This window comes from Notamacropus eugenii, chromosome 3 (genome assembly GCF_028372415.1).
Source record: "Notamacropus eugenii isolate mMacEug1 chromosome 3, mMacEug1.pri_v2, whole genome shotgun sequence".
In the NCBI taxonomy this organism is placed as follows: Eukaryota; Metazoa; Chordata; class Mammalia; order Diprotodontia; family Macropodidae; genus Notamacropus; species Notamacropus eugenii.
The window spans coordinates 229,791,252-229,813,255 of NC_092874.1; the positions used below are offsets into that span (position 1 = coordinate 229,791,252).

At 40.5% G+C, this 22,004-nt stretch overlaps 1 pseudogene; it reads right to left on the reverse strand.

Annotated features, from left to right (window-relative positions):
- Window positions 1–3,789: 3,789 nt before the first annotated feature.
- On the reverse strand, window positions 3,790–4,717 carry LOC140531431 (olfactory receptor 2AP1-like; annotated as a pseudogene).
- Between the last annotated feature and the right edge of the window lie 17,287 nt (window positions 4,718–22,004).

Genomic DNA, 22,004 nt, shown 5'->3' on the forward strand with positions numbered 1-22,004 from the left:
GCTATTAGCCATGCCCTGGGGGAGAACTGTAAATTGAAATCTGGCATAGGGTTCTTGAAGATTAATAGAGGGAACGGAAAAGGCAAACTTCGGGGCATCAGCAGGGTGAAGGGGTATGCTATAGAAGCAGTCCTTAATATCTATCACTATAACTTCCCAATCCTTGGGGATCATGGTTGGTGAGGGAAGCCCTGGTTGGAGGGCCCCCATTGGCTCGAGGGCGGCGTTGACCTGTCTGAGGTCGATAAGCATTCTCCACTTTCCTGATTTCTTTTTTATGCAAAAGACGGGGGAATTATATGGGCTTGTTGAGGGTACGACATGTCCCTCGGCCAATAGGCCCTGGACAATGTCTTGGAGGGCTTGTATCTTTTCTTTAGTGAGGGGCCACTGCTCAACCCAGATAGGGTTAGGATCTTTCCAATTCATCTGTATAGGTTTTGGTTTATAGGGGGTGAGTGTGGCCCCTACGAGTTTAAAGGATCTGTAGTAACTTGGACTCCCATTTGTTGGAGGATGTCCCTGCCCCAAAGGTTCAGGGGGAGGCCGACCAGGCAGAGGGGGCGAAATAAGCCGTCTGCATCGCCGCATCGCCATCGAAGCAGGCGGGCGGAGATGTAGGCCGTTTGGCTCCCTCCAACCCCGGAGACTTGTCGGGCGTCCTCTTGTTTCTCCCACTGGGGCCTCCAATCCCTGTCTGTTATGACAGAGACATCCGCTCCTGTGTCAATCATGCCCTCAAGGGATGAGCCCTCGATCTCCATTACAAGGGTTGGTCTTTCCCGCCTTATGGCGGTTGTCCAAGCCACAAAGGGCTGGCGTTTTTCAGGGCTGTGATTTGCATCCATCCAGGGAAGGTGGATGGCTTGGGCGATCTCTCTATCTTTTTCTAAAGGCACGGAATAGGAATGTGGATTGGTAATGTATATTTCTCTCTTCCCTGGGGCCAGATATTGTGTGTGTACAATTACCTCGGGATGGAGCTCCGAGCCCACTATCAATCTGGGGAATTTCGAGGGTAGGACTCTAACGGGTACCGTCGTCCAAGGGCTCAAGCTCAACGCCTGTACGGCATAGAGCTCCTCTCTCAGTTTCTTGGGGTAAATGGATTGCTGCAGGGATTCAGTCTCGTCGGGGGTCCCATCCCCTGCGGGACCCCCGATCCCCCGTTTCCCCGAGCCTGATTGTCTTTGCCTGGTCCGTGCTTCCTTCTGTTTCTACAGAATCGGGAGACATGGCCTTCCCTCCCACAGTTATAACACTTTATTCCCTTCTTTGGCTGTCGGCAGGCCGCGCGGAAATGTCCTGATTTTCCGCAGTTAAAGCATGTCTTGTTTTGCGACCGGCTGACCGACATGAGGGAAAGCGCATCGGAGAGTGCCACCATGGCCTTGGGGTCCTCTTCCTGCACATCTAGGCATCTATCTATAATTTCCTGCAAGGTGGGTTCGGCAGGGAGGGTGGCGAGGATTCCTCGGTACTTGGGGGCTAGTCCCTCTTTCACCAGTTGTATGGCAAACTGTACCGCAACCTCGGATCTTCTGTATTGGGCCTCTATTACTTCTTGAACTCGGGAAATAAATTGAATCGGGGCCTCCCCAGGTCTCTGTTTTAGATTCTGGATAGATTTGCCACCTTTGGTGCCTAATTTTGCTAATGCCCTGAGATGTACTATCTGCACTGCCCTCATAAGGTCCTCATTGTAAGTGAGCTGCCGATCTGCTGCGTCCCACTCCCCAAAGGCTGTGATCTGGTTGACCAGCTCGTCCTGATTTTGAGCATTGATCTCCTCTGCGTAGTGACGGGCGCATCTTTGTAAATAGGCGCGGAACGTCATGAACAGAGGAGGATCAAGGACGGCCTGAGTAACCTCGATCCAGTCATAGGGGATCCACCCCGCCACCGCTACAGATGAGGTGAAGAGCCTTTTTACAAAAGCCGATCCCACCCCGTATTTTTGCACAGACTGAGATCCTTCAGAAATTTGTATGGCAATGGTTTGTGTACCCGATTTAGTTGGCCATCCTGCCCTGCCTGCATAAAGACAGGGAATGCATTCCACTCATCCCAATCCACTGTCTCCCCGTCCTCTACTGCCCCCTGTAGGCTCCTCTGGAGGACACTGACATATTTTTGTTTTTCACCGACGGTTCTTGGGAGGGGTCTTTGTGATTTGTGTCTCAACTCACTTCCTCTTTTCTCAAGCTCTGTACTTCTGCTTTTCCCACGAGACCCTACCCCTGTCTCTCCTTGTGTCCCTGTACTTCTGCTTTTCCCACGGGACCCCTGGTCTACTTCCTCTATTTCCTCACGCAGGCTGGTCGGTGGGGGGTTTAAGCCCCTCTCTGCCAGTCTGCGGAGGCTGTCCCATGGGTACAAGGGCGGTGGCTCCTCCTCATCATCGGAGCCGCAGAGAGAGTCGCCGACCTGGGTGGCGAAGTCCCTGGGAATGGGGGGTGGCTGCGGGTTTAAAGCTGCACCTACTGCCGAGTAGATGACAAAATCCTGGGGGGTGATTAATGATGGATCCTCCTTATGATAAGAGGCCATCTGCTGTCCTACCACGCCCCAGCGAGCCGGGTCGATACCTGTATGCTCTACCCATGGACTGATAATTTGAATTTTTTCGACCCAGTCCCGGCAGGTTTTTATGTGTAGTTTTATCCCATTACTCTTGCACAGCTTGTAGAGCTGGCAGGCTATAACTTCCTTGTCCTCTGGTCTGATCTGGGCAGAGACATGTGACTGCCCCATAACTAACTGCCTTCTAGGAGCGGTCCCGGGAAGGACCGTGTCGCGCGGAGTCCTTACTCTCGGTTTCTCCTACGCTCTCCTAGGCTGCTCGATCCTTCCACCCTGACCAGCGGGTTGGGTATAACTCACCTCCTCTCATTCGCGGGGGTCTCTTTCAGGTCCCTGTTCTGGGCGCCAGCTGTCACGGGCCGGGCAACGACCACCGACCACCTTCGCGATCCCTGAGAGCGAGGTCTTTTCTCCACTCCGCACACCGCGGCTTCGGACCCAGACTCCGGGCTCCCTCCCGGGGAACAAGGGAAAGGAGCAGTAATCGAGCAGAGACCAGAGTAGGGTAGAGCAAGCGTTTATTTGGCGTGTCTCAGTCCAGTCCCCCCGAGCTCCCTAGGGCGTTGTCTTATATACCTTCCTCTTTCCAGGGTCCGTCCCGGATCCTCCCCAAGGGTGAAGCCATCTCCTTTTATGGTGCCTCCCCAGCACCCGTTCTCGGCGGCCGCGTAGCCTTCGCAACGTGGCAGTCCCGGGTTCGGGCGGGTCCCAACACCAGGGTGTCTCCTACCCACTTAGGGGGTCCATTCTCGGCCCCTCACAGTCTTTCCAGGTTTTCTGAAAGTATCCTGCTTGTCATTTCTTATAACACAATTCCATCACAATTATATGCCACAACTTCTTCAGCCACTTCCCAATTGATGGGTATCCCTTTGACTTCCAATTCTTTGCCATTACAAAAAAGAGCTGCACAAATACTATAGTACATATAAGTCCTTTTCCTCTTTTTCAAAAAATCTCTTTTGAATATAGATCTAGTAGTGATATTGCTAGGTCAAAGGGTACGCACTTTGAAGAGAGTTCTAAATTGCTCTCCAAAATGGTTGGATCAGTTCACAACTCCACCAACAGTGCATTGGTGACCCAATTTTCCCATATCCAACATCTGTCATTTCCCTTTTCTGTCATATTAGTCAATTTGATAGGAGTGAGTGCTTCATTAGAAATTCTTCTAATTTTTCACTCAGGCTTGAATTGAGTATCTCATTAATGATTCATGATCTTTTGAACCAAGTCCTTGAAGGCTTGTATCACTTGTTTGTTCCTTAGGGTGTAAATAAAAGGATTTAGCAGGGGAGTGATTGAGGTTGGAAACATACTTACTTCCTTATGAAAGGTGAAATCTTCCTTTGCTGGGGGTTTAATATACATGAAGATACAGCTGCCATAGGATAGAGAAATGCAATCATATGGGAAGAACAGGTGGAAAAGGCCTTTTTCCTTTGCTGGGCAGAAGGAAATCTGAGAATCATCTGAATAATGTTTGAATACGAGACAATCACTAAACCTAAGGTGGACATCAGTGTCGCTATAGCTAAGAGAGAATCAACCAGCTCTACCAAATTTGTGTCTGAGCAAGAGAGCTTTAGAAGGGGAGTAGTATCACAATAATAATGATTTATTATATTGGATGAGCAGAAGTCTAGGAAACTAGCCATTAAGACTGCTGGGAAGCAATCAGGAACCCAGCCAGCCAAGAGCAGAAGATAAGCAGGATGCAGACTCTGCTGCTCATGATGGTTGTGCAATGCAAGGGTTTTTTAATGGCAACATAGTGATCATAGGACATGGCAGCCAGAAGGTAAAACCCTGTGGCCCCCAAAAATATGGCAAAAAAGTACTGAAGGAAGCAGCCAACAAAGCTGATGGCTTTGATCCCTGTTGAGATGCTCAGTAGGATTCTGGGAGTAAAAACAGATGTGAAGAAAATTTCTAAGATGGAAAAATTCTGAAGGAAGAAATACATAGGTGTCTGGAGGTGGGAATCCAACAGAGTGAGAGCGATAATGATCAGATTACTGATGACACTGGACACATAGATGAGAAGGACAGAGAGAAACACCACCACTTGGAGTTCAGATCCATCTGTCAGTCCCAGAAGAATGAAGTCAGTCAGTGTGGTGAGATTTTTCATTGTGACCTAACTGAATCTGAATGTTAAAAGGAGAGACATCAGAAGTTGGATAACCAGTGGAATCCACTACTGATGATGATAACAATAATGCTTATAATCATAGTAATAATAGCAATTAGCATTATATAATGTATATATGTGCTAGGCATTGTGCTAAATGCTTTACAAATATCTCATCTGAATTTTAAACCACTCTGGGAGTTAGGTGCTATTATTATCTCAATTTTATAGTTCAGAAAACTGGGGAACATGTTAAGTGACTTTATCAGGGTCATGCAAGTAATAGAAGTGTCTGAGGCTATCTGGTTGATTCATCCCAAGTTCTTTTTTCCATGTGTTGTGCAGTTCATCCTGAATGTCTTTTCTCATGGTCTCCCTATACTATCCCCTCCCTATGAATCATTTTGAGAAGGACATTTATGAACTGAATGACAGCCAGAAGAGGATAACTCAGATAGTGGAGCCTGAGAGACAAAGTAGAATTGGTTAAATAAATGGGATATTGGGGATGTTTAGGGTAAGGATGCTTGGAGTGTTATGAAACTGTCTTTATGTATTTGAAAGTATTTCTTGGGGAAGACAGGTGAGATTAGTTTTGTTTCACTCAATACTGGAGTTCTTAACCCTTTTTTTTGTGCCCTGGAGTCTTTGGCAGTCTGGTGAAACCTATGGAGCCCTTCTTAGAATCATATTTTTACATTCATAAGATAAAATATATGGTGTTACAAAAGATGTCAATTACATTGAAATATAGTTATAATGGCTATATACATATTGATGTACACACATATATAAACAGAGAGAATAAGTTCCTGGACTCCAGGTAAAGAATAGTCCGCCTTCTCTCACCCTTTCAGTGGGCAGAGCAATGGGTAGAACTTACAAAAGGGATGATTTAGGCTAAATGTAAAAACAGTGTTCCTACTAATAGCCAGAAGGAGAATGGGGTGTCTCAGGAGCCTGTGTGTTCTCTCTCATGGAAAAGCCTCTTGGGAAAGCTGGGTCCTCACTTATTGAGCATTTTGGAAAGAGATATTTTTGTTTAGATACAGGTCGTGTCAGCTGGCCTTTGGAATCTCTTGCAACATTGTGAGGTTCTTTGATTTTGTCATCGTATGTGTAATACCTCCATTTGATTCTTTTTTTGTTACACATTTTCCATTTTCATTCCTCTGTCATAACTCCAAGGTTCAGCAGTCTTTGTTTTCCCCATTCATACAGTCATCTAAATTATCTAATGTATGTATATACAAACATCTCTCTCTTTCTCCCTCGCTGCATTTTCAGGGTGTTCCATAAATCTTAGTGCAGTTTAAAGCTATTAAAAGGTAGACTAAGTCTTTTGGGACACACTGCAGGAATACGCTGGCATATGTTTAACAACTGAAAACCATTTATGACATGTTTCTCACTTTGATATGCTTATTAACGTTTCTTCCTCACTCTTTTAAGTCCAGATATCAAGAGAACAATAAACCAGACTCTGATTTGTAGCATTCATCTATTTCTGATTGTTCACACTGATAATTAGCTTTTGAAACCTGGCTCACAACATACCCCTGGATGTATATCTATATAAAATTCACCATGGTCTACTTGTAATAGCCCTTGCCCTCCTCTGGAAGACAGAGGGAACTCCCCTAAAACAGTATATGAGTAACTATTGATGTGGGGAGGGTATACAGTGATCTCTCTCCTCTCTCTGGCTGTCCTCCCAAGAACACTGCCTGTGGGACTTGCATGGTGCTATTTCCTTGTGTATTTGCAGGGATTAGGGAAGCTGTGCATTAGGACAGTGAAGCTTTCCTTTGCATGGCTAGAGGTGAATCATCAGCAAATAATAATTGTCTGTAACTACTCCTTAGTTTGTTGGTTAACTTCAGAATCTCAGTGTTTGTTTTAAGAGGATCACAGAGTTTCAGAACTGGGAAATAAAACCAATATCTGGCTAAGACTCCCTTGAACAAGTGATTGAAAAGTGATCATCCAGTATCTACTTAAAAATCTCTTTTGAATAGAAACCTACTAACTCGAGAGAGACTAACTAGTCTAGTTTTGGATAACTGTTGTTGTTTAGTCACTTTGTCTTGAATGACTCTTTATGACTCAATGGACCATATCATGCTGATATTGCCCATAGGGTTTTCTTGCCAAAGATACTAGAGTGATTTGCTATTTCCTTTTCCAGTAGATTAAAGTAAACAGAAGTTGAGTGACTTGTACAGGGTTCCATAGCTAGTAAGTGTCTGAGGCCAGATTGGAATTCAGATCTTCCTTACTCCATGCCAAGAGCTCTACCCATCGAGCCTCCTAGATACGTCTAAGTCAAACAGAGGTCAAGTGACTTGCCTAGAATCACACAGCTAGGAAGTATCTGAAGCCACATTTGAACTCAGGTTTTCTTCACTTCGAACCTAGCAATTCATTGACCAACCTACCTGCACCTTAGATAATTCAAGTAACTAGTAAATCTTTTTTTTTTTTTTTGTATTGAGATTAAACTTATCTATATGAAAGGGTAGCCATAGAAGGTTGTGTGATCAGGGAGTAACCAGATTTTACTGATAGCTAAAAGATAATAGGAGTGGTAGAGTAAAGAATTTAGGATGAAGGGAAGTTTGTTGCCTATGGAATCAGCATTCCAGAGGACAGAGGAAGGGAAGGGTTGTATTTGGTTGCATTATAGGGTTGAGGGGATGGAAATAAAGAATTTAGTGGTTGGGAATAGGGGACAAGGTTTGAAACCTACAGGAGTTAAGAATCATTGGGATGTTGTAGGGTATGACTGTAGGGTATAAAAATGTTCATCACTGAATGGAAGATACCACTCCTCTTCCCACAGGAGACTAGAGATTGGGCTGGAGATGAGCACAACATAAGATAGAAGGCATACAGTCTGATAGTCAGATGAGAGACACTTTTATTATTCCCTTTCTCTCAGAAAGCTCGCAATTAGGGAGGAAATGGCACAGCAGTAGACAGAAGTTGCTCTTGCACAGTAGGAGAAGGAAGTCCTTTTTCTCTTTCCTTTTCCCTTTCCCTCAAGAGACAGGCATAGCAAAACACAGAATGTCTGAGGTCAAATAAGTTTGTTCCTCTTTGCACTGGAGATTCTTCACATTGAACTTGGAAGATCAGGCTAGCAGCAGGAGGTGGCAGTTGACCAATCTGGCCCCTTGCCACCTTCCTTCTGAGGACACATGCAGCAGGAGATTGAAAGCATGTGGTCAGTGGGTTTGGCTCCTCTTTTCAACTGAGGTGTGGTAGCCATAAGTTGTAACCTCCTGATGCAGGGGAAAGTTGCTTTGGCCAGGTCTGGTCCTTTGTCATCTTTCCTCAGGGGTTATGCAAAGCAGGGGATGGAAGGTCCTTAACTAGGGGAAGGTGGGGCTTCTTTTTTTCACCTTTGTACAGAGAACAGCAAGTTGTCAGTCAACAGCTATGAGGGGAGATAATGATCTCATCTTATGACTCCACTCTTATCTGTTTCTGGGCATGCAGGTCATGCACATCTCTCATGTGCCTGGGATCCCCTATAACCCCACAGGACAAGCCATAGTAGAACGTGCGAACCGCACCATAAAACAATATGTCCAAAAACAAAAAGGGGGAGCTTTGGGACCCAGGTCCATGGCACATGATAAATTAAAATTGGCACTTTACACTATCAATTATTTAAAATTCGATGAGCATGGTCTTACACCTGCCATGAAACACATGAATAGATCAGGCAGACCACCAGATGATTTTAAGAAAAAATTGGAATGGATGCCTCCAGCCACAGGACAGACAGCCATGTGGTAAGATCAGGAAGGGCAATGGCATGGACAACATACCATACTAACTTGGGGCAAGGGTTATGCTTGTATTTTTACAGGAGACAAGGAGATTTGGGTACCAGTGAAAAGACTACGGGTCATACAACATGGGGAAGAAATCACAGGGATTCTGCCAGAGAAAGAAGAAACTACAACGCCTGAGCCATGAAATTAGCCAGTTGCATCTTACTGCTTCTAACAGTGAGCCAGGCCGAGGACCGGTATTGGACCTTTGGACATTAGTAAACATTTCAACTTTACAGGACTGGTGAAGGGCTATCCTTGGTGTTTGTACAAATAATGTTTCAGTAGGATTTAGGGAACAATTGAAGATGGACCACGAATTCTACCAGGCCATTCTAATGTTAAGACATGATGTAATAGCTATTGGGGATGAACTGCAGGCCATAGAAACACAATTGACTTTAAGATGTGATTACAGATATCATCATTTTTGTATGATGAACAAATTGTACAATGATACTGAATTTAATTGGGAAGAAATGAGAGCTCAGTTACATGGTTTAACACTCACCAATGTTTCAAGTGAAATGAAACTGTTGGAAAAATTGGCATTGGATATAAATACTCAAGGGACAAAAAAGTTAATACCTGAAAATTTTGTTTCAGACATGATGCAACTTTTTGGTCATTCCACCTCATTGTTTAATTGGCTAGGTCCATTGTTGTCAGGAAGTTGTTATCCTGATTGTTATATGTCTCATACCAGCATGTCTCAAATGTGCCTTACGAACTGTAAAAGAGACTATGAAGATGCTTACTGAAAATCAGTTCAAGCTGAGAGATGTACAAACCCGTGAAGGTCATCAGGTCTAAAACAAAAAGGGGGAGTTATAAGGGGCGCTGACCGCCACACCATCTGGGACGCCACACTGACGGACATCAGGTAAACTGAGTCCAGAGCAGGGAAGGGTGAACAAGATGGCGCTGGAAGGGACGGCTCCACCCCTGGTTTGTTGTTGTCACTATAGTTCCAGCTTGTGTTCATTTCTATAGTTTGGGGTTTGTTTAGGTGTGTTACTATGGTTCACTGGGCTAGCTGGCAGAGACTATATAATCAGAGTGCTTGCTTGAATAAATTGGAGTTGCTTCACTGACCCGCTCTCCCACCTCGTTCTCTTATTCACGAGCTCCACAGGAGGATGAGCAGCCTGCTGGCCAGGCATAAGACTTGCTCCTCTCAGTAAGCTATGAAGTAACCATAGCAGTTTAATGTGCATTTCTTCAATCAATGGTGAGTTAGAGTACTTTTTCAGATGTCTATACAGAACTTCAACTACTTCATCTGAAAACTGATCATATAATTTGAGGATTTATCACTTGGAGAATGGTCCCTATTTTTATAAATTTGAATTGTAGCCTTTATCAGAGAAAATTGCCTTAAAATTTTTCTCATAATTACTATTGCTAGCAATATTTCCCTCCATTCAACTCTCCCCCCCATTTATTCTATTCTCTTCTTTCACCCTGTCCCTCCTAAAAAGTATTTTGCTTCTAACTATCCTCTCCCCCAAACTGCTCTCCCTTTTATCACTCCCCCCTCTTCTCTTATTGCCTTCCCATCTTACCTTCCTGTAGGGCAAGATATATTTCAATACTCAATTGATTATTTATGTTATTCCCTCTTTCAGTCAATTCTGAAGAGAATAATGTTCAATCACTCTCCCCTCCCACACTCCCTCCTCTCCTCTGCTGTAAAAGCTTTCTGTTGCCTCTTTCATGTGAGATAATTTACCCCATACTACCTTTGCTTTTTCCTTTCTCCCAGTTCCTACATCTCTCACCCCTTAGTATTTTTAAATATCATCTCTTCACATTCACCTCACACTTGTGTACTCTGTCTATATATACTCCTTCTATTTGTTCTAATAATAAGAAAGTTCTTATGAGTTAAAAGAATCATCTTCCCATGTAGGAATGTAAATAGTTTAACCTAATTAAGGACCTTATTATTTCTCTTTCCTGTTTATCTGTTTATGCTTCTCTTGAATCTTGTATTTGAAAGTAAAATTTTCTATTCAACTCTGTTACTTTCATCAGAAATGCTTAAGAGTCCTTTATTTTATTGAATATCCATTTTTTCCTCTGAAGGATTATACTCAATTTTGATTCTTGGTTGTAATCTTAGCTCTTTTACTCTCTATAATCAAATAATAATAATCAAATTCTCATCTGTCTGATTCTTTAATGTAGAATTTTGTATTATCCTAACTATGCCTCGATAATACTTGAATTATTTCTTTTAGATTGCTTGCAATATTTTGTCCATGACTTGGGAACTCTGGAATTGGGCTATAGGACTTTCAAAGAAAATAGGAAATCATTAAGCAATCAAAAGAAAGAACAAAATCAAAGACAAAATGAAACATTTCATTAAATATACTGATGTGCAGAACATATTGAGGAGAAATAATATAAGCATAGTTCACCTACTTGAAAATTATGATGAAAAAAGAATTTTGATACAATATTGCAAGAAATTACTAAGGAAAATTGATCTGAAGTTCTAGAACTGGAAGGCAAAGTAGAAATAGAGAAAAATTCACTGATCACCACTTGAAAGTGATCCCAGGAAAAAATTTTTATAGGTTTCAAAGCTCCCATGTTCAAGAGAAAATATTGAAAGTAACAAGAAAAATAATTTAAGTATCATGGAGGTACAATAAAGATTACAGAAGATCTAGTAGCTACTGTGTTGCAGGACCACAGGTCTTGCAATAATATATTGTGAAGAGCAAAAGAGCTGGAGTTACAACCTAGGGTAACTTACCCAGCAAAGTTAAGTATAATCCTGAATGAAGAAAAAAATGGACATTTAATGAACTCAAAGACTTTTTCGTTATTGTGACAAAATCTCCAGAACTTAAGAGAAAGTTAATAATAGAACATTTAGAAGGAATATATGGTAAACATCAAAGACCAAGCATAAGGGACTCAATAACGTCAAATTATTTACTTCATTTATATGAAAATATTGGAAGTACTCTTATGATTGTCATCATTATTCAAGTAGTTTGAAAGAGATGTGTAGGATGATCTGAGTATGATGGGGAATTTCTAAAAAAATAAAACTGTGTAGGAAAAGATAAAAAGAAGTAATTATTTCACATAAAGGAGGCATACAAGTAAAAACTGATATGGAAGAAGTTAGCAGGGGGTTAGGGCATATAGTGCTTGAAAGCTTATTCTCACTAGGAATGGGTTAAAGAGGGAATAGTACATCTACATCTATAAGCTATAAAAGTCTTCTAAATTTAGAAAGAAATAAAAGGGCAAAGAGATAGGGTTGGGGGAGAGATTAAGGGAGGGACTCTTACAGGAGTAGATAGGTTAAGGAAATGGAGTGTAAGGTAGTGGGTAGAAGTGAAGCAGAGGATGAGCAGGGATAGGTTAAATAGAATCAGAATAGTTAGAAGGAATAAGAAAGAGGAAACTAAAGATAAATAATTATAATGGAATGTGAATGGGACTAATTTATCCATAAAATGGAAACAGCAGATTAAAAATTTGAATTCAACAATATGTTGCTTTCAGGAAACATTATAGAAATGAGAGATATACAGAAAGACAAAATAAAGGGCAGGAGTAGAATTTAGTATGTGAAACAAGCAGGGAATAGTAGTTATCTCAGACAAAGTTAAAGTTAAAATAAGTTTAATCAAAAGTGAAGAATAGAGAAACTATACTATGTGTTAGCAATATTATTCAACATTATTTTAGATCATTTAAAATACCTAGACAATATAAAATACCTGTCAAAACAGCCACAGGCTTTATATGAACATGAACATAAAGCACTTTTATACAAATAAACTCAGATTTAAATAATTTAAGTAATGCTTATGGTTCACTTGTAGGTAAAACCAAAATAATTTAAAAACGACAATTTTCCCTAACAAATCTATTTATTTAACATCATCACAATAAAATTACTAAAAATTATTTTACTGAGTTAGAAAAAATAACTAATTTCATTTAGAAGAACAGAAGGTCAGAAACTTCAAAGAAACCAGAAAGGAAAGATGTAAATGAAGTAGATTCAATAGTATCAGACCTTTAATGATATTAAAAGGCAAGAGCATTCTTGAAGGGTGGAAAGGATTATTTTGACTACTTTAAATTAAGAATTTTTTGTATAAGTAATATTTGCATAGCCAAGAACAAAAGGAATGCAGAAAATTGGGGGAAAACATTTTCATAGGCAATCTCTTAGATAAGATGTGATCAGGTTAGAATATTGCTGTGATGTAGGAAATCATAAGTTGGTTGATTTAGAGGCACAAGGAAAGAGTAGGATTTATGAAGGAAGATGCTATACACCTTCAGAGAAACAGATTATAGGAGGAAATAAGCATAGTGCAGTCATAAATATATGTGTCACTCATATATGAGTGAATACATAGGTATTTGTTTTTCTATAGATATCTGTGTGTGTGTGTGTGTGTGTGTGTGTGTGTGTACAAGCTTAATTGTAGCCTTCTTTTGGGTAGGGTAAGAAAAGAGGAAAAATATTTTTAAAAATATACAGAAAAAAGGACTCTGTGGAAAACAAATGAAAACCAACAAAGAAGCAATGAAAAGCTGGGCAGCTTTAAAAACAATAGTAGTATTTATTATATAGGTTTTCTTAAAATGAAAACTTGATTTACATCGAACCATCTCTTATGTTCTCATGTGTGCATGACAATGTTTTCTTTTTCCTTTTCTCATTTTGTATTTAAAATAAAAAAAATTATGAATTACAAGAGAGATAAACTAGATTTTTCAATGTATTTTTGTAATCATAACCTCATAGGCATCATTGAGACATGGAGGATGAAACTAATGACTGAAATATGACTTCAGAAAGGTATGCCTTACTCAAAAGAAAGAGGTGGGGGAAAATATCAATGTATGGAGAAGATATATTTATTTGAGCATATCAAAGAATTAAAGTTAAGTAAATACAGTGGAGATCACCTGGATGAAGACAAATGGAAGCAAAAACAGAAGACTTTTCATCAGAATGGACCACAGATCAGCTGGACAGAAAGAAGAAATAGATGATAAATTCAGGAAACCGGTTAGAAATATGGTACAGAAGTACAATGTGGCTGTAATGGGATGTAAGCTGTGATACTCTTTCTTTTCTGAGAACAATAGCATCTTTTATTCTTGCCTTACCTTAATGATAATTTTATCCTTCAGAAGGCAGAGAACCAGTGAAAGTGAATTCTGTTCTGGAACAAGTTCTGAACAAAGAGGAACTGTGAAAGGGAACTAGAGTGTGAATGATTGCTACATCTTCAGTTTTTAGATGAGAGCAGGGTTAATAATGGTTACTAGACCCCTTCCTTTGACACAGGGAACTCATGGAAACCTTCTTTCAATGCAAGTAGTTGGCACCTTCTCTGCAACTTAGAGCCTTAGAGAGTAAGAAGTCTATAGTACAAAGAGGTTTGGTGATTTGTCTAGGCTCACATAGTCCATCCTTGTATGAGGTCAATCTCATCTTCAAGGTCAGTTCTTTTTCTTCCACACTGCCTCTCTTGTGATCAGATAGGAGAGAAAATTCATGCCTCTCAATCAATCATTCATTCACCAAGCATTTATTAAATGCCTAGCATGTGCCAGGCATTGTGTTTGACACTAGGGATATAAAGAGAAAAATGAAAAAGCTTACATTGTAATTGAAATGACAGCATACACACCTAAAAATATAGGTGTGAGCTGATTTTAGAAGGTAGGTTTTTTTTGGTGGTAGGGCTTTTGGGAGAACAGAAAATGGTCACGAAAAGGTACATCTTTGAGCAGTTTTGAAGGAAACAGGGATTTTCAGAGGTATATGTAAGATGGGAGTGCATTCCAGGCATCAGGTGCAACAAGTGCAAAAAGTGGAGATAGGAGATGGAGTGTTTTGTGTGAAGAACAGGAAGATAGTTACTGTAGAGTGTGGGGGGCTAAGTGATATATAATTAAATATAGTGCTCCTTTCAGAGGTCACCTGGGATTGGTGATTAGAGAGCTAGCCATAGAGCCAGTGTATTCACATGCAGAGTTCTGGTTCTCCTGGTTTTGGGAGAATGTCAGAGTCCACTCCTTGTCCTATTTCCCCCATAACCCTCTGGAGGGAGTTGAAATTTTGACAGTAGAGAATGGAAAAGATGTGGGAGATGGGTTGGGAGGGGTAGGATAGCTGTCATTTTGAACGATTGTCTTTTAAAGTAATGTTTTGAAGCCAAGATGGTGGAATAGAAAGACGCACATATACTAGCTCTTCCCCCACAGCCCAGAAAATACCTGTAAAGAAAGACTCTCAACAAATTCTAGAACAGCAGAAGCCACAGAACAACAGAGTGGAGGAGATTTCCAGCTCAGGGTGGCCTGAAAGGCCAATGGGAAATGTCTGTCACACTGGACACAGAGTGGAGCCTAGCCCAGCCTTGAACAGGCTGTGTGGTTCTGGGAGGAGGATGCAAGCAGGCCTCCGGGTGGAATCTCATCGCAGTAGCAGTGGTTCATAGATCCCTCAACCCACAGGTGCCAAAGGTCAGTGACAGGTTTTTTCAGCTGGCCAAAGAAGGGAGAACGACCTTCCTGTAGCTCTGGCCTCAGGTGGCCACAGAAGGCACATCAGGCAGGCAGCACCAGCTTCCATAGCAGCCCCATCAGTAGCCCGCATCCATTGTTGGATCGTAAAACTCCTGGGGGCACTGAGCAGCTGATTCTTGCCACAGGGCTGTATAGTGGCCCTGCTCCCATGTAATACTCCTGGGGGATTAGAGTAGCTGATCTTTATCTCATACTGAATGGCGGCCATGCCCCCACAGCTTAGCTGAATCTCTTACCCCAGTGCTGGCTAAGATTCCGGGCACAAAAATTTCTGCTTGCTCCACACCAGTGTACATGCTTGATTGTACCACCTAGGGGAACTGAGATCTTACAGGTCCCCAGAGTATACCCTACTGTAGACAAAGGATCCAAAAGTTAAGTAACGGGTTGGGAAAATGCCCCCAAAATGGGAAAAAAATAAGACTATAGAAGGTTACTTTTCTGGTGAACAGATACCTTCTCCCATTCTTTCAGATGAGGAAGAACAATGCCTACCATCAGGGAAAGACAGAGAAGTCAAGGCATCTGTATCCCAAACATACAAAATAAATATTCAATGGGCTCAGGTCATGGAAGAGCTCAGAAAGGATTTTGAAAATTAAGTTAGAGAGGTGGAGGAAAAATTGGGAAGAGAAATGAGAGAGACACAAAAAAATCATGGCAAGCAGGTCAACAATCTGCTAAAGGAGACCCAAAAAGATGATGAAGAAAATAACACCTTGAAAAATAGACTAACTCAATTGGCAAGAGGTTCAAAATGCCAATTAGGAGAAGAATGCTTTAAAAAGCAGGATTAGTCAAATGGAAAAGGAGTTTCAAAAGCTCACTGAAGAAAGTAGTTCCTTAAAAATTAGAATGGAACAGATGGAGGCTAATGACTTTATGAGAAACCAAGAAATCACAAAACAAAACCAAAAGAATGAAAAAATGGAAGATAATGTGAAATGTCTCATTGGAAAAACAACTGACCTGGAAAATAGATCCAGGAGAGACAATTTAAAAATTATGGGACTACCTGAAAGCCATGATCAAAAAAGAGCCTAGATTTTCATGAAATTATCAAGGAAAACTGCCCTGATATTCTAGAACCAGGGGGCAAAATAAATATTGAAGGAATCCACCAATCACCTCCCGAAAGAGATCCAAAAAGAGAAACTCCTAGGAACATTATAGCCAAATTCCAGAGTTCCCAAATCAAGGAGAAAATACTGCAAGCAGCTGGAAAGAAAGAATTTGAGTATTGTGGAAATATAATCAGGATAACACAAGATCTAGCAGTTTCTACATTAAGTGATCAAAGGGTGTGGAATATGATGTTCCAGAAGTCAAAGGAAATAGGACTAAAACCAAGAATCACAAAACCAAGAAAAACTGAGTATAATACTTCAGGGGAAAAATGGTCTTTCAATGCAATAGAGGACTTTGAAATGTTCTTGATGAAAAGACCAGAGCTGAAAAGAAAATTTGACTTTCAAACACAAGAATCAAGAGAAGCATGAAAAGGTAAACAGGAAAGAGAAACCATAAGGGACTTACTAAAATTGAACTGTTTGCATTCCTACATGGAAAGACAATATTTGTAACTCTTGAAACTCTTGAGGGAGGGAGGAAGAGAAGCTGGAACTCAAAGTTTTAGGAACAACTGTTGAGTATTGTTCTTGCATACAACTAGGAACTAAGAAATACAGGTAATGGGGTATAGAAATTTATCTTGCCCTACAGGACAAAAGAGAAGATGAGGATAAGGGAAGCGAGGGATGTTAAAAGGGAGGGCAGATTGGTGATAGGGGTAATTAGAATGCTCACAGTTTGGGATGGAGGGAGGGGAGAGATGGGGAGAAAGTTTGGAACTCAAAATTTTGTGGAAATGAATGTTGAAAACTTAAATAAATTAATTAAAATTTAAAAAATGAAGCAATGTTTTGGATTTCTTGGTCTGAATTTGAATCCAAAAAGGTACTGAGTCTGTGTAAATTCCACTTCTTTGAATGAATGCTCGTTATTGGAAAAGAAGTAGGATGTAGAGGGTAAGGAGTTAATTCTAAATCAATGAGACTTTATCAACCCAGTTTCGAAGTTGGCTAGGGCTTTGGAGTCACACAATCAAAAAGAACAGGAGTTTCAGTTATTTACCAACTGTCCAGAGAGAACAATTTCTGGGAATATAGTAAACTCTATATAATATAGAATCACCAAGGCAGGTGAGATATCTAAGTTGTGGCATTTGTTTTTCTTTTCTCTTGCAAGGCAATGCATGCAGGGTTTAAAAGTAAAGCCACCTCCTAGAAGGGCATTAAGTTGCTAAGGAATTATGCTTATAAGATGGGAGATGAGAGTGCTCTCTAGGCCCCCCTGGTAATCATATCAGTTAGGTAAGGTAGGTTGGGATGCAGTGGGTGATGGGCTTTTAAAAACAAAATGTGTTGGATAATGTTTGATTCTAATGGCCAAAGGGAGGCATAGGAACTTATTGAACAGAATAGCTGCATGGTCACACTAATATTTTAGGAGAATTCCTTTGGCAGAGCCAATGAATGGAAAGGGAATGGATGGCTGGAAAGGGGCAAACTTGATGTAGGAAGACCTCACTATTGCTTCTTTTTCTCCTTCCATGTATCTTTTGTAATGTTCTAGAACCATCATATTTTCTTCTCAAGTTTCTGGATTTCCTTAGAGTTGGGCATCTTTTTTATGCATCAGGTTATTCACTAGCCCTTTTACTTATTCAGTTCTTTTTCAATAATCAGTGCTTTTCTAGAGTCACAAGTACCATTATCCAAAGTGTTAGTGATTCCTGAGACAGAATTTGCTTCCTTTCATTAACATGTCTATTTAACTGTGCTTATTTTCACACCTGCTTTACACAATTGTATATAGATATCTAAGAGAGGGCTCTGGAGAAGAAGTCAGACTGATAACCTGCACAGCCCTCCCTCACTCAAAACCAAGTCAAGTGCAAGTCATGTCATCATTTCTCTGATGACATGGTCTTCTTTGGCAACAAAAGATGAACACAAGATAGCTGAAGCTATAGATTTCATTGGTGAGTAGTATCTCCAACAAATTGTTGATCCTTATTTACTTCTGCTCTTCTTCCTACTTTTGTCTGCTACTTTTCATAGTATCTGATTTGACATGTATGTGTACATGCAAATATATAAATATTTATAGAACTTGTGTTCTCTAAAGTTGGGGGAAGAAAACTTCCACATATGTGCATATATTTATACACAAAAATATATGTATACATACATACATGTTTGAAATATTTTTCTGGAATCTTTGAAGCAAAAATGGGAGGAAAAACACTTGCCCTCTTATTTTTAGTTCAAAGACTCCAGGAAAATATAAATATAAGCATATATATATGTATATATACACATATATATATACATATATATACACAAATATGCACACACACACACATATATGCCAGTTCTCATTAAGTACATCTCATTTAATTAAACATTTATCAAATATATAGTAGAAAAATAATAACTAATATTTATGTAGTGGTTACTATGTGCAAGCACTTTGTTAAACATTTTGGAAATTTTATCTCATTTGATCCTTACAACAATACTAGGTGGTAGATGCTAGTATTATTCTCATTTTTACAGATGGAAAAACTGAGGCAAACAGTAGTCAAGTAACTTGTCACACACCTAAGAAATGTTGAAGGTCTTATTTGAATGTAGGTCTTTCTGACTCCAGGACCAACACTCTATCCACAGAGACACCTAGGTGCTCATCCCTAGTCAAAAGTGCTAATTTTTATTGGTTTTCAGAAATATAAATCACATTGATTGCTTTGTAGATAAATTCAGTCCATGAGTTGTTTTCCTTTTTTATTTGTCTGTTCTGGTAGCAAGTCACTACTTTTATATGGTTATAATTATGAAAATCCTACTTGTGCTCCTAAGGTCTTCAGTTTTATGCCTATGACTCTCTAGGTCCTCAAGTGTGGAACTTTGACTAAAACAAAACTTTACAGACCAAATCACCTTAGTAAAAAGATTTGTTCTATTAAACTTAGACTCTTTCAAAAGGCCTCACTCAAGGTCACATGGGACCTGGCGTCTGCAGGTTGCCTTCCCTCGGCCTAGAGTTTTTAATACTTTCTAATCCAGTGCTTCATCTCAGTTTCCTCTAGGTATCAAAAGTGAAAGGCTAGCTTTCAAACCTGGACACCTCTGGGGTCTACTCAATAGCTTCTCCTTGACTTCTGAATAAGAATTCCTTTGACAATATATGGGAAGGAGCAGTCAGGTATCAGACACCTACTTGTCACAGTTGTACAATGTGTTTAATTCTGTGGTTATACCTTCCTGACTCTGCAGGTAATGAACAATCCCACAGCTGTCTCTTAAAAGTCTCATGACAAAATTATTTCCACAGGGTTTCATTAGTGATTTAAGAACTGGAATCCCCTGGGGCCTTTTTATTTATTGATCTGGTTGATCCCCTTGCACCCATTTTAGTTTGAAGAAATAAAACAGATTATTTGTTCTTAGTGTTTCATTTAGAGGGAAACCTGTCCTCTTTCCCAGATTGTATGTCTTCTCTTCGGTGCAAAGGCAGGTCTTGATGTTCCCTCATTTTTACAGTCTCCCTGTCTTCCTTATTGCTCTGTAAAACAAATGAAATCCTGTCATACTTTTAAATTGGGCAGGCTCCTTGATGAGACTTCATTTTAGAGCTGGTGGATGGGAGGGCAATCTGGTTCAGGATTCTTGGATATCTGAAGATATGAGAGAGCTATGGCAAAGCCCACACTTGGTTGTGAGTGTGAGGGGGTGGGCACATGAAACAAAGTTTTCTCAGGAGTGCACCTGCACTTCCCCCACTATCATGTTGTCTCTAAGCTTTGAGTCACAACAGAGAGTTAAAGTGACCACTGATGAAATGAAGTATAGTCAGAAAAGTAAGTATGAGGATGATTTGTCATATACTGTTTCTCTTTTAGGGGCTGTGAATGGGGATCTGAACTCTATCTCTCTCCGTGGCCCAAATCCCAAATTCAGAAAATGACTGGATTTTCCATTCAGGGGAAACATTTGTGGAAAGTGCAGTTTCTCCTAGTCAACTGATCTTCGAATTTTACCCTTGTATAAAGAGTGTCCTTATGGGGCCTAGCTTTTGTGAATGGAGATTAAATGGCCTTCTATGAAGTGTACAGGTGATCTTTGATTCCCAAACTTCTCCATGCTCATGCTATCCTCTTCCTGAAGTTCAATTCAATTCAACAAACATTATTAAGTGCTTATACTGTGTGAGGTATTCTAGTAGGTGGAATGTTGGAAGTTGCAGAGAGACCCATTTTAGCACAATCTAATAAAATTCTACCTTGTAGTTAGAAGTGTCAACAAATCACAGAATGCCACTTGTGATGGTGCCTGCCTGTAATCCCTGCTTCTGGGGGAAGCTGAAGCTAGTGGATGGTGTGAGGGTCATGAATTCTGAGCTAAAGTGAGGCTAAAGTCACTTGGGTGTCCCAACATGGCACAAATGTGGCACAACATGATGAGGAAGGCAGACACTAGACTGCCTGAGGAGAAATAAACTAGGTCAGAATGAAGTAGGTCAAAACTTCTCTTGGCCAGAACCCACACAGAGTCAAAGCTTACGTGCTGATCAGCCCTAGGACAGGAATCCATGAATGGTGGGTGTATTTTCAGCCTGGAGGAGATAGGGAGACCCATTAAAAAATACAACCCAAACCACAGATCCGTTGAACCACAGAACTCAGGGTCAAAAGCAGAATTGTTCTGGAGAGATTTTGATGATCTTTTAATGATGATTATGCTTGCAGTAGAAACGCTTCATTCTAAGACTTTCAACAATATGGATTTATTGGGTTAGTGAAAAGTGAGAAGCAGAGACATGCAAACATGCTTCAACAGATGTAGTGACAATCCACCAGCACAGGAGCAAATAGTAAATCACTCCAGCAAAATGAGTGATAAGCACATGATCTAAAGCTTATCCTGCAAAACAGTTCACTCCAGGGCACAATCAAGCTATAGAAACAGAGTTCTACAGGTCCTTTCTGCTTTCTCCCTGACACTACTTCTTTCCTCTTTCCTTTACCCTTAGAACATTAATGGGAAAGCCTTAATGATCCCTAAATGAGAGAGAAAACATGTCATGGGAATATGCCTTTAAAAGAGTACAAAACCTGGAGTCATTTCTCCAAGAACAGCCTTTTGAAAGAGCATTGCATTAATACTTTGGTCCTAAGTACCATAACGAGGGTTAGATTTTGAGAGGGTTCTGACAGCAGGGTTTTCTTTTTTAAAAACGGCAGTCAAAGAATTTCTGTTTCCATGTACAATCAGACATACATATTGTCCCAACTCTCCAAAGGACAAAAGAGATCCTTCTTTTTTTTGTACCACAATCTCAAATGGACATCTGTCTGCATCAGTAATAAGAGTATTTCCCCATGTTTCATTGTGTAGTACAGAGAAATAATGCTCCATGAGGTAAAGCTAAGCTTTTAACCTTCTTTCTCGTCATCAGAGAAATACAATACCATAAATTTAATAATAGAGGCACTCAATGACTGGCATATTGGAGTGTGCCAGCATATGTTTAATAATCTCTGGAGCATGTGATACAATGTTTTGGGGACACAATCAGGGTTAAGTGACTTGTCCAGGATCACACATCTAATAGGTGCTTAGCAAGTTTCTGAGGCTGGATTTGAACTCAGGTCCTGCTGCCTCCAAGGCCACTGCTTTCTCTATTGTACCTCCTAGCTGCCCTAGTAAAATATACTTTTAAGCTTAAACTGCATTAATGATATTTTCTTCATAACCTTCTTAAATCTAGTCAATAAACAAAATAAGTCAAAC